The sequence below is a fragment of the Amblyraja radiata genome, chromosome 11 (assembly GCF_010909765.2).
Source record: "Amblyraja radiata isolate CabotCenter1 chromosome 11, sAmbRad1.1.pri, whole genome shotgun sequence".
Classification (NCBI taxonomy): domain Eukaryota; kingdom Metazoa; phylum Chordata; class Chondrichthyes; order Rajiformes; family Rajidae; genus Amblyraja; species Amblyraja radiata.
This window is the reverse complement of record NC_045966.1, coordinates 43,444,206-43,455,231: the sequence shown is the minus strand read 5'-3', so window position 1 is coordinate 43,455,231 and position 11,026 is coordinate 43,444,206. Positions and strand designations below refer to the sequence as shown.

The 11,026-nt window shown below is 46.0% G+C and overlaps 1 long non-coding RNA gene across 1 annotated transcript in view; it reads right to left on the bottom strand.

Annotated features, from left to right (window-relative positions):
• Positions 1 to 4,379: 4,379 nt before the first annotated feature.
• Positions 4,380 to 11,026, bottom strand: part of LOC116978785 — a 19,367-nt gene continuing 12,720 nt past the window's right edge. Inside the window, exons 2-3 of the long non-coding RNA XR_004413550.1 lie at positions 10,990 to 10,993; positions 4,380 to 4,392 (exon numbers count right to left, since the gene is read on the bottom strand). This is a non-coding gene — a long non-coding RNA (uncharacterized LOC116978785). The remainder of the gene's footprint in view (positions 4,393 to 10,989; positions 10,994 to 11,026) is intronic.

Here is an 11,026-nt window from a genome sequence, read left to right as displayed (position 1 = left end):
TAGAGGTACTGCTGTCTGGTTTAGTGTGGTGCTCATTCCAGACCCTGCCCTCTTGAGCCGAATATTTTGGATACTTCGTCCAGTTTTTTAGGCTTGGTTTGGTAACTTGCCAGATAGCAGGATCTGTGGTTGTGAGGTCGGCGTTCTCACAGTCCTGTGATTTTTATAGGTTGAGGGCAGGTTTGTGACTTCCCTTGAGAAGTTGCGGAGCATACTGTGAACAGTAGGGTCAGGTGTTTTGCCATACTACCCTGCCCTTCTGGAATGAGCATGCGAACATGACAGCCGACGTCAGGGTATCAAATGCAATTTTAAGATATTTGGGTTTTAAAATGCCCTGCTCAATGTATCCCCCTATAATGGTGGGCACTTTGAGTAAATGCAATTTAGGGGAGGCGTGATGAATCCAACGCCTCATGGCTACCTGTCTTGGAGAGGTTTTTTTGAAAAACAGGTAGTAGGCTGGCCGTCAGTGAGACTGAAAGGCCATCTCGCTCGTGGTGAAGCCACGTAGCGGCCACACCCAGCAGGTCCTCCTGATCCTGTACCTCAAGCATACTCCCGATGTTGTTCAGCCAGTGACCCCTCTTCTTGACCAGCCCAGCTCTGGTCGCCATCAATCCCTCGACTAGGGAGATGACCAGTGCTGTTAGTGCACTGGAGCGGGGGTGTTATGCTCCCTTGGCGAGCTTGCCCATGCTCCTGGGGCAATTCTCGATGGAGTTTTATACTCCATGACCTTACTCAAGGCTAGGTGAGGAGACACTTGCTGGCTCCATCTTCTGTGTCTGTCTCCAGCCCGAGATTTGCTTGCTGACTTGCTCTGGAGGCTGCCTGCCATATTCGGCCGGTATCTGCGGTTCTCGGGCGGCGAGTCTCCTTGTCGGGAGTATGCAGGGATACCGGCCGGTTTTGAATTTCCCTCCAGTCCGCTGCTGTTGGTCAGACAGCTGTTAGCGGACTGGGCATCGGCGCAGTACCCTGCTGTGGACCGCAGCGTGTGCGGTCCCAGTGCCGCCTCTCCCCCCTCCACTGACGGAACGCTCCTTCCCTGGAGTCGAACGGAGGCCGCTTCCCTCTGCTGCTTTGCTCCCCCTGGAGCAACAAACGAGAGCAAAGTCGCGATTTTAAACTGAAGGTAAGTACTTACCTAACGGCCTTCAGGCTTGTAGTGGGAGCGCCTGTACTCCCGCTCGTCGCTGTTGCACTGCGTGAACGCAATGTCGTGCATTCGTGCTGGACGGGTTCTTCACGTAGTCACTCACGTGACTCCGAAGTAAAATTGGCCTCCACTGCCTTCTGAGACAGAGAATTCCACAGATTCACAACTCTCTGGGTGAAAAGGTTTTTCCTCATCTCTGTTCTAAATGGTCTACCCCTTATTCTTAAACTGTGACCCCTGGTTCTGGACTCCTCCAACACCTGGAACATGTTTCCTGCCTCTAGCGTGTCCAATCCCTTAATAATCTTACATTTCAATAAGATACTCTCTCATCCTTCTAAATTCCAGAGTATGCAAGCCCAGCCGCTCCATTCTATCAACATATGACAACAAAAGGAATAGTTGACATCTATGAAGTATAAGAAGTATGAGAAGTAAGGTGGATGAGCTTGAGGCTCAGTTAGAGGTTGGTAGATATGACTGTGGGGATTACTGAGACGTGGCTGCAGGAGGAAGGGACCTGGTAAATTAATATTCAGGGTTATACATCCTATAGAAAGGACAGGCAGGTGGGCAGAGGAGGGGGGGGTAGCTCTGCTGGTGAGGGATGGAATTCAGTCCCTTGCGAGGGAAGACATAGGGACTGACAAGGTAGAGTCACTGTGGATTGAGTTGAAGAATTGTAAAGGCAAGAAAACACTAATTGGTATTATCTACAGACCCCCAAATAGTAGCCCGGATGTAGGGTGTAAGTTGCAGCAAGAGTTAAAACTGGCATGTAACAAAGGTAATGCCACTGTGGTGATGGGGGATTTCAATGTGCAGGTAGACTGGGGAAATCAGGTTGGTTCAGGACCCCAAGAATGAGAGTTTGTGGAGTGCCTCGAAGATGGATTCTTAGAGCAGCTTGTAATGGAGCCGACCAGAGAAAAGGCAATTCTGGATTTAGTGTTGTCCAATGAACCAGATATGATAAGAGAACTCGAGGTAAAGGAACTGCTTGGAGGTAGTGATCATAATATGATTAGTTCCAATCTGCAATTTGAGAAGGAGAAGGTTAAATCGGAAATGTCAGTGATGCAGTTGAACAAAGGGGATTATGATGGCATGAGAGAGGAGCTGGCCAAAGTAGACTGGAAAGGGATCCTAGCAGGAATGATGGTGCAAAAAACAATGGCAGGAATTTCTGGGCATAATACGGAAGACGCAGGATCATTTCATTCCAAAAAGGAAGAAAGATTCTAAGGGGAGTAGGAGGCAACCGTGACTGACAAGAGAAGTTAGGGATAGAATAAAACTAAAAGAAAAGATGTACACACAGTAAAGAATAGCCGGAAGCCAGAGGATTGGGAAACTTTCATAGGACAACAGAAGGAAACAAAACGGGCAATACTGGCTGAAAAGATGAAGTACGAAGGGAGGCTGGCCAGGAATATAAAAAAGGACAGTAAAAGCTTCTTTAGATATGTTAAGGGAAAAAGAGTAGCAAAGTCAAATGTGGGTTCCTTGAAGGCACACACGGGTGAAATTATTATGGGTCACAAGGAAATGGGAGAAGAGTTGAACAGGTACTTTGGATCTGTCTTCACTGGAGGACAGAGGATCTAAGTGGGTAGAGGAACTGAAGAAATTTTCATTAGGCGAGAAATAGTATAGGGTAGGCTAATGGGACTGAAGGATGATAAATCCTCTGGGCCTGATGGTCTGCATCCCAGGGTCCTCAGGGAGGTGGCTCTAGAAATAGTGGACGCATTGGTGATTATTTTCCAATGTTCGATCGATTCAGGATCAGTTCCTGTGGATTGGAGGATAGCTAACATTATCCCACTTTTCAAGAAAGGAGCGAGAGAGAAAACGGGGAATTACAGACCAGTTAGCCTGACTTCGGTGGTGGGAAATATGCTGGAGTCAATTATTAAAGAGATAATAATGGGGCATTTGGATAGCAGTAAAAGGATTAGTCCAAGTCAACATGGATTTATGAAAGGGAAATCATGCTTTACTAATCTTCTGGAGTTTTTTGAGGATGTGACAAGTAAAATGGATGAAGGGGTGCCAGTGGTTGTAGTGTATCTAGACTTTCAGAATGCCTTTGATATGGTCCCGCACGGGAGACTGGTGGCTAAAATTAGAGCACATGGTATTGGGGGTAGGGTGTTGACGTGGATAGAAAATTGGTTGGCAGACAGGAAGCAAAGAGTAGGAGTGAACGAGCCCTTTTCAGAATGGCAGGCAGTGGCGAGTGGAGTGCCGCAAGGCTCGGTGTTGGGGCCGCAACTGTTACCATATATATTAATGATTTGGAAGAGGGAATTATGAGCAACACTAGCACGTTTGCGGATGACACAAAGCTGGGTGGCAGTATGAACTGTGAAGAGGATGTTAGGAGGTTGCATGGTGACCTGGACAGGTTGAGTGATTGGGCAGATGCGTGTCAGATGCAGTATAATATAGACAAATGTGAGGTTATCCACTTTGGCGGCAAAAACAAGGGGGCAGATTATTATCTCAATGGGGTTAGGCTAGGTAAGGGGGAGGTACAGCGAGACCTGGGTGTCCTTGTACACCAGTTGGCGTGCAGGTACAGCAATGAAGAAAGCTAATGGAATGTTGGCCTTCATAACAAGAAGATTTCTGTATAGGAGTAAAGAGGTTCTTCCACAGTTGTATAGGGCTCTGGTGGGACCACATCTGAAGTATTGTGTCCAGTTTCAGTCTCGAATTTGAGGAAGTACATCCTTGTGATTGAGGCAGTGCAGCGTAGGTTCACGAGATTGATCCCTAGGATGGCGGGACTGTTATATGAGGATAGATTGAAAAGACTAGGCTTATGTTCACTGGAGTTTAGAAGGGTGAGGGGGGAACTTATAGAAACATATAAAATTATAAAAGGACTGGACAAGTTAGATGCAGGAAAAATGTTCCCAATGTTGGGCGAGTCCAGAACCAGGGGCCACAGTCTTAGTATAAAGGGGAAACCATTTAAGACTGAGGTGAGAAAAAACGTTTTCACCCAGAGCGTTGTGAATTTGTGGAATTCCCTGCCAGAGACCACAGTGGAGGCCAAGTCACTGGATGGATTTAAGAGAGAGTTAGATAGAGCTCTAGGGGCTAGTGGAATCAAGGGATATGGGGAGAAGGCAGGCACGGGTTATTGATTGGGGACGATCAGCCATGATCTCAATGAATGGCGGTGTTGGCTCGAAGGGCCGAATGGCCTCCTCCTGCACCTATTTTCTATGTTTCTATGTTTCTATCTTGGGACAGGACCCTTCTTCAGACTAATTGGATCTGAAAAAGGATTCTGACCACCTTACCTATTCCTTTTCTCCAGAGATGCTGCCTGACCCGCTGAGCTGCTTCAGCATTTTGTGTGTACATCTTAAATATATTAGAATTCAGTGAGAATTCTAAGGCTGAATAAAGGGTGACCAGTAGATGTAGTATATTTGGGTTTTCAGAAAGTATTCAGTCAGGTGCTGCAATATGTAAGAGCTTAGTGGAATTGTTGGTTTGTATATTAGCTGGGATAGAGCATTGAAGGGAGAACAGCATTCGAGAAGAGAACTGGGGATTATAGATTATTGGTTGGGACTTTCACTCAGTGATCATTTCTGGGGTCTCAGCTATTCACAAGCTTCGTTAATGAATTGAATGGAGGGAGATGTGTGTGTGTTGTAGCCAGCTTTAATGTGTCCCTGAAGGAATGATTGCTATCAATACTCAGATAGGTTGTCATCTTTGATGTTAAGATTATTGATAGAATGATTCACAGGCTGGTATGTGAGCTAAAGAGAAATAGAATTGAGATTGTTTTAAAATTAATTCTCATTTGTTGCCGCAGTCTTGTCAACAATGATGACTTGCGTTGATGAATTACCTTTAAAGTGGTTGAGGGCATTCCACAATAGCTTTATTAGTCAATACTTCATGCTGATTTACAGGCGATATCAGGACACATGACCAAAAGCTTGTGCGTAGGAATAGATCTGATGAATATCCAAAAGAGGAATGCGAGAGGTGGAGAGATATAGGGAAGAAGTTCCAGGTTTGTTTAAGAGAGCAGAGTTTATGGCACGGTGGCGCAGCGGTACAGTTGCTGCCTTACTGTGCCAGTGACCCGGGTTTGATCCTGACTACGGCTTCTGTCTGTACAGAGTTTGTATGGTCTCCCCGTGGCCTGCGTGGGTTATCTCTGGGTGCTCCGGTTTCTCGCCACATTCCAAAGGCGTACAGGTTTATAGGTTAGTTGGCTTCTGTAAATTATAAATTGTCCCCAGTGTGTAGCATAGTGCTGGTGTACAGGGTGATTGATGGTTGGCACAGACTCGATGGGGCAAAGGGCCAGTTTCCGTGCTGTATCCCAGAAGCCTAACATCTGAAGTAATTGGAAAATCTCAAGTTTGAGGTTTGAGCTGATGATAAAGAACTGGTTTGTCCAGGATTATCTGGTTTCTATCGTCACCCATGTGATGTTGCTTCCCAAACATAGAACATTGAACAGTGCAGCACCTGTACAGGTCCTTTGACCCACAATATCCATGCCGAACATGATCTCAAGATAAACTAATATCATCTGCCTGCACATGATCTTTTACTTTACTTTATAGATAGTGCGGAAACAGGCCCTTCGGACCCACCAACTCCACTTCAACCAGCGATCTCCTCGTACACTAGCACTATCCTACAAATTTACAAACTTACTGAAGTTAATTAAACTTACAAACCTGTATGTCATTGGAGTGTGGGAAGAAACCGGAGCACCCATGTGGTCACAGGGAGAGCGTACAAACATACAGACAACACCTGTAGTCAGGATTGAACTCAGGCCTCTGGCGCTGTGAGGCAGCAACTCTACCACAGCACCACCGTGCTGCCCTGAGTTCTGAGAATCAATGCGGTAACGATCAATTGAATCAATTTCAAGAGGGTTTCAACGTGCTTCTAACACACCCAATGCATTTTCCAGGGATTCTTTAGACTTTTAGACTTCAGGCTTTAGATATCAGATACAGTGTGGAAACAGGCCCTTCTAAACTAACGTCAAGCAGACACGGCCAGCTATTGAGTAAGAAATCAATGCCAATTTGTTAAATCAGTAAAGATAGACACAATGTGCGTGAGTAACTCAGCGGGTCAGGCAGCATCTCTGGAGAACATGGACAGGCTTGGCTCAGGGCAGTGAAACGACCACTCAATGTCATGGGTTGGTCTTGGAATATAGAGTTTGATTTAGACTTTATTGATACTGCGTGGAAACAGGTCCTTCAGCCCACTGAGTCTGCGCCAACCAGCAATCATCCCATACACGAGTGCTATCCGACGCACACTCGGGACAATTTACAATTTTACCGAAGCCAATTAACCTACAAACCTGTACATCTTTCGAGTGTGGGAGGAAACTGGAGCTCTCGGGGAAGCCCATGTGATCACGGGGAGAACGTACAAACTCCCTGCATTTCCTACATATCCATGTGCTTTTCCAAATGCCTCTTGAACGCTGTTATCATATCTGCATCCATTGCCAACTCTGGCAGCATGTTCCATGCACCTACCACCCTCTGTGGATACAATTTGGCCCTGCACATCTTCTTTCCACTTTACCCCCCTCACCTTAAAGCCTGGCCTATAAATTCAAGTTATTCGTAATCCAGTAAACCCCTTATATTGGCATTCAAAGTTAACCACTCACTGGGGAACAGTGTTAAACTTAATATGAAACCAAGTAGTTTAACTGAAAAGGGAAAATTCAATGATACTTTGTTGTCACGTGTACCTAGGTACAGTGAAATGTTTTGTTTTGTGTACATCCCGGGTAAAATCATACAGCAGACCTCACCCAAGCAAGTGTTGCTCAAGTCTTGCCATGTTTTGACTTAGAAGAAAAGTTACAAAAGCTCGGCAAAGTCCCCTGCCGCCACACGTGGCAGCAGCCCCCCTTACCCCCCGCCTCGCCCCACTGTGTCCACCTTTGATCTAGGCGCTCCACCCTATCCCCCCCCCCCTCCCCCCCCCCCGCATCCCCCTTCATTCTTGGCAGCCCCCACTCAGGGCTCCCCTTCATTTTCAGGGCTCCCGCCAATTCCCCTCACCCCCACCAGTTCTCAGCGGCCCTCCCACACACTGGGCACCCCTTCATTCTCGGTAGCCCCCCAGCACAGGTTCCTCCTTCATTAGTCCCCATTAGTTCTCAGCGGCCCCCCTTGTCAGGTAGGTCTTGGCCACCCTCCTCGCTCTCGACGATTCTTTATTCTTTTTTGGGATAATTTAAGATTAAAATTAGAGGTTTCCACTGGTTTGCAAAACAGATGCATAGGGGAAAAAATCACTCAGCTCACTTGAGGTGTTTTAGATTCTCACAGTATATCTGTGTGGTGACAGATGTGACATAATTACACGTTGGTAGCAGGTCAAAATGGCAGGAGGATTCCAATTGAATGGTCATTAATGCGGGAAATGAGGAAAAATTATTATTCAAATCAATTCCAGCCTCTATCCTTTCCAGCCAGATTAGCAACATCACCAGAACAACTCATACAATCAGGTTTTCTGCTTTTACACCCACTCTCTGCTTTGTGGGATGAAGCGGTGATGCACTGAATTATAACACAGCAATCAAGCTGTCGAGGCTCAGTTTTTAATAGACAAATGCACAATTCAAGGGCGGCATAGTGGGATAGTGGTGCAGCTGGTAGAGCCGCTGCCTCACAGCACCAGTGATCCGGGTTTGATCCTGTCCTTGGGTGCTGTCGACGTGGAGTTTGCACGTTCTCCCTATGACCGCGTGGGCTTCCACCGGGTGCTCCGGTTTCCTCCCACATCCCAAGGATGAACAGGTTTGGAGGTTAAATCACCTCTTAATTTACAAACACAATTAAATTGTGTAGGGAGTGGATGCGAAAGTGGGATAACACAGAATGCAAGTGAATGGGCGATCAGTGGTCAGTGGGCTGAAGGACCTGTTTCCATCCTGTATCTTTCAATCAATCAACCAGTCAATCATATAACAGAAAGAAGGAACTGCAGATGCTGGTTTACAGAAAAGGGCATAAAGTGCTGGAGTAAGTCAGCATCTCTGGAGAACATGGATAGGTAACGTTTCGTGTCGGGTCCCTTCTTCAGATTAATGGTGGGGAGGAGGGTGAAGCCTGGGAGAGAGGAAAGTCAGGACAAAGCGTGGCAGGTATTAGTTGGATAAAGGTGCGGGGGGTGGGGGTGTTCTTTCTTTCTCTCCCACAGCCCCCCTTTTCTCCACTCCCTTCTGCCCCAACTGGCACCTATCTCTCCCCCTCTCCCTCCCCCTCCACCCACATTCCTTCCTCTGGCTTCACAATTTGCAACTTTTCAATCAGTCTGTTTCACTCTTTCTCTGTTTTAATCTCTCGCATTTTAACAACAGTCTACTTATCAAAAGCACCCCTTGCCTCCAACCTGCCATGCTCTACCCTGCCTCTCCTCTCTTCCAGCTTTCTTTCCTCTCCCAGCCCTACAGTCAGTTCCACCATCCATAGAGTCATCGAGTCATACAACGTGGAAACAGGCCCTTCTGCTCAACTTGCCCGCGGTGACCAACGTGCCCCATCTGCATTAATTCCACCTTCCTGAGTTTGGCCCAAATCCCTCTAAACCTGACATTTCCATATATTTGTCCTAAGGTTTCACAAACATTGTGATAGTACATGCCTCAACTACCTCTTCCAGCAGCCCGTTCCATACACCCACCCCCCTTTGTGTAAAAAGATTTCCCCTCAGGCTCTCCCCCCTCAACTTATCTGGTTCTCGATTCCCATATTCCAGGTAAAAGACTGTGTGTGTTTACCCTATATATTACTCTTATGATCATGTACACCTCTATAAGATCGCCCCCTCATCCTCCTGCGCTCCCGAGGAATAAAGTCCTAGCCTGCTCAACATCTCCCTATAACCCAGGCACTCAAGTCCATATAAGACAGTTACTAGTAATTGCAATGTGAAATGTATCCAGAGAATAGTTTGAATGCGGAAAGCTGCATCCCAAATTGAACACAATAGCACAGATGCACTTATGCAGAGTTAGATAAACATGTAAGAGGATGGAAGGATGTACTGACAAAGTGGGAGGAGGAGGCTTGTGTGGAATTTAATCACCACCTGTCGGGTTCATTTTCAGTCTCTTCGCTGTCATTTCTATGAAACTCCATGAGTATATATTCGCAAATTCTTTAACCCCATAACAACAACAGTTATGGTGGCACAGTACCGCAGTGGTAGAGTTGCTGCCTTACAGCGCTGGAGGTCAGCGTTCAATCTGACTACGGGTGCTATCTGTAAGGACTTTGTACATTCTCCCTGAGACCGTGTAGGTTTTCTCCCGGGTATTTAGTTTAAAGATTCAGTGTGAAAACAGTCCCTTCGGTCCACGGAGTACGCACAAACCAGCGATCACCCGGTACATTAGCACCATCCTACACTTGAGGGATAATTTACTATCTTTATCAAGGTCAATTAACCTACAAACCTGTACGTCTTTGGAGTGTGGGAGAAAGCAGGAGCATCAGAGAAACTGTTGTTTCTGTATTCTTCCACTTCACATTGAATGTTAAATACAGATTTTAGCTTTATGTGTCTCTTCTGTCCATGAGACTGGTTCGGGCCCAACATAATTACTTCAGTTTGAAAGCCAAGAGGTCAGGTTTGAACTTTCACTGCTGGGTGGAAATATTTGTGATAATAAGTCTGACGTAACATGGCATCTGTGAAGAGAATAGTCAAGTAGCATTGCTGTGGGGCAAATTGTAAATATGCAACTTAATGTGTTGACAGCATATATAAGGAAAGTAACAGAGCACTGGAGCTCTGACTTGTTTTTGTCAATGACTTGTTTTTGTAATGTAACAAAGTTATTTTTGTTGCATCAAAGAGGTAGTTTTAGTAGATCGGGCGCCGCTCTAGGAGATCGACTGGACTTTGAACATAGCGCCAGAACTCTTGCATGCAGTCTCAGAGCGTTTGAGTTTGAGTTTAGTTTATTGACACGTTTACTGATGTACAGTGAAAAGCTTTTTCCTGTGTAACCAGTCAGCGGAAAGACAATATATGATTATAATCGAGCCATCCATGGTGTAAGATACATGATAAAGGGAATAACATGAATAATGGTCAGTGCAAGATAAAGCCAGTAAAGTCCAATCAAAGTTAATTGCTGCCTTTCAATACCAGAGACCCGGGTTTGATCCTGACTACGGGTGCTGTCAGTATGAAGCTTGTCCGTTCTCCCCATGACCTGCGTGGCTTTTCTCCGGGTGCTCCGGTTTCATCCCACACTCCAAAGATGTACAGGTTTGTAGGTTAATTTGCTTTGGTAAATTTTTTAATTGTCCCTAGTGTGTGTACGATAGTGTGAGTGTGTGGGGATCGCGGGTCGGCGCTAACTTGGTGAGCCGAAGGGCCTGCTTCCGTGCTGTTTCACTAAACTAAACTAAATTAAACTGCCCGGGTTGCACTAGGGATTTTGGGCTTTTTGTGCTTTTTAGAACTATATTACGTTTTTATTTATTGAACGTTTATTTTATTTTTTTTATTATCTATTGAGTGTTGCATTTACAGTACAAACCTGGTGTGCTGCTGCAGCAAGTAAGAATGTCATTGTTCCTTTTTGGTACATATGACAATGAAACACTCTTTCATTGAGTCACACAGCGTGGAAATAAGCCCTTCAGCACAACTTGGCCATGCCGACCAACATGTCCCATCCACACTAGTGCCACCCGCCTGTGTTGGCCCACATCTCTCTAAACCTTTCCTGTACATGTATCTGTCCAAATGTTTTTTACACATTGTGATAGTACCTGCCTCAACTACCTCCTCTGGGAGCGTATTCCATAC